Raw genomic sequence first — 2125 nt, 5'->3', positions numbered from 1 at the left:
CTCGGGACAGTGTCAGCCCGGTGGGCACGGGGCACTGTGCGGGCCGGGGCTGTTTTGGGCTCTGGAACGGGCTCGTTCGACCCCTGAGCGAGGGAAGGGAGAGGGTCGGGACGCGGCCCGCAGGGAGCCCCGAGCCCCCCTGGGAGCTCTCAGGGGAAGGGGCTGCCTCGGCCTGTGCTGCAGAGGGGAAAGCCCGAGCTGAGCGTGTGGGGTTTGTCCCCTTCTCCCTGCAGAGCTGGGGAGCCGAGTGTGGGTGAGCAGGGGGAAGGAGCCGGGGCTGGGGGCAGCGTGGGGCAGGGCTGGTGGGAGCGGTGCTGGGGGATAGGGGAAGGTGCTGCTGCCACATCCCATAAATCTTCTTTCTCATTGTCTTTTGAAATCAATAATGAATGGAGTATGTCATTAGTATAGTGGAATAACTCCCAGGGAGACTATTACCAAGTGCTCTGAGCACATCCATAGGTGATTCTTCCAGAGGAGTTGTTTTTAAAAGGTTGAAGTTCTTCATGTTGTTTGGTTTTACTAAAAATGAAACTTGGGTGTTTAGAGGCTGATCATGACCAGCATCAGGCTCTTTGTGGTCTGAGTTACCTTCAGTAGCTGAACCTCTGTTTTGAGTTCATGGTTCAGCTTCTCTGTGGCTGGAAAGCACATGTAGTTGTTGTTAATGTGAGTATTTGTGTGTACAAACTTAATGGTGCATTTCTGTGCAAAGGAGAAAAAAAAAAAACAATTTCAGTAAGAGGGCAATGTCTAGTGCAAGTTTCCTGTTGCCTGGAAAGAAAGGCAGCCCTTAGGAGTGGTGATCACAGATGCTCTTTCAGAAAAAAGCTGGTGGAAATCAGCCCAGGTGTTAGTGACCAATGGCTCACTTCCAGGAGTGGTAGCAGGTGAACTGGGAAGTTCAAAATTTGGGTTTCAGGTGGACTCTTGACTCACTGTGGTACCAGCCAAGGTGCAGGGCCAGCCCAAAGTCCACCTGCACGGTTCCTTTTCCTTACCAGCTGTAATGTTTCCTTGCCAGCTCTGTGCTCCCAGCACCCAGCAATTAGCTTTAGGGTGCTGAGGGACTGGGGTGGCAGAAGCAGAGGGGTGGTCCCAGCGGGAGGAGGTTGCCAACCCTCTCTGGCAAGCAGAGCTGACAGCAGGAGGAGTCTCCCTCTCCGGCGCCTCTGTGTCCCTGCGGGGCCCTGACTGTGACTTCTGCTTCTTGGCCCTGCCAGTGTAACAGTCCAAGATAATGTGTGTTTTAAGGCATTTCCTGTCATTTGTCTGCCACAGTTTTGTCACTCTGTTGTTTGCTGAAGAGCTTTTAGGAAGGCGTTGATGTGTGGTTGTGGGAAGGAATTAGTGTGAGCTGTGGTTTCCTCGCTCCAGTGACTGCAGACCCCAGCCCAGGAAAGCATCCTTGCACCTGCTCTGCTTTGCAGGTTCTTGGAATAGATAATTTCTACCCTAGCTGTAATTTTACCTGCTGCCAGACTTTGATAGAGAGCAGAACAGTTGGTGCAAGCGCCACAGTGAAACCACACAAAATTTAAACAGCAGCCACAGCTGAATATCCCACCTCAAACCTTTGAACATGGGAGGTGTAGCACGTGCTCTGTGGAAGGTGTGTGTTTGTCATGCAATTCAGAAAGTACTTTCCCTTTTAAAATTAATGTTTTCTACTCTTGGAAGATGGCAAATGAAGACTGAAAGATGAGGAAATTGTAGCTCACTGTTAATCCAGCTGTAACCCCATAAACTGGTTAAGCTGTCCAGCAGCAGCTCTCCTGCAGGGACGAATGAATTGCAGTGACTCACAGAACATAACAAAGTCTTATTTTATGAAGAATTAAGAAACAAAACCTATTGATTTAGACTTGGCAACTGTTAAGTAACAAGAGCAAAAGTTTCTTTGTTTTTCTATGCTCAGTTCTGTGTGTAAATGCATGAAAATAATCTCCCAAGGCGCTGGCTTTCAGGGTGAAGCTATTGAGTCTGCAAACTTCAGAAGTATTTGATGCCATTTGTTGTATAAATGGAAGCTAATGGTCTCTTGCTGCTTAAAAAAAAGATCCAAACAGTTAAATCTTGGAGCTACCTCAGTGTTTATTACTAATTAATGGAGTATTATGAGGTA

This window comes from Geospiza fortis, unplaced genomic scaffold (assembly GCF_000277835.1).
Source record: "Geospiza fortis unplaced genomic scaffold, GeoFor_1.0 scaffold2, whole genome shotgun sequence".
Taxonomy (NCBI): Eukaryota; Metazoa; Chordata; class Aves; order Passeriformes; family Thraupidae; genus Geospiza; species Geospiza fortis.
Note: the sequence above shows the minus strand (reverse complement) of the source record.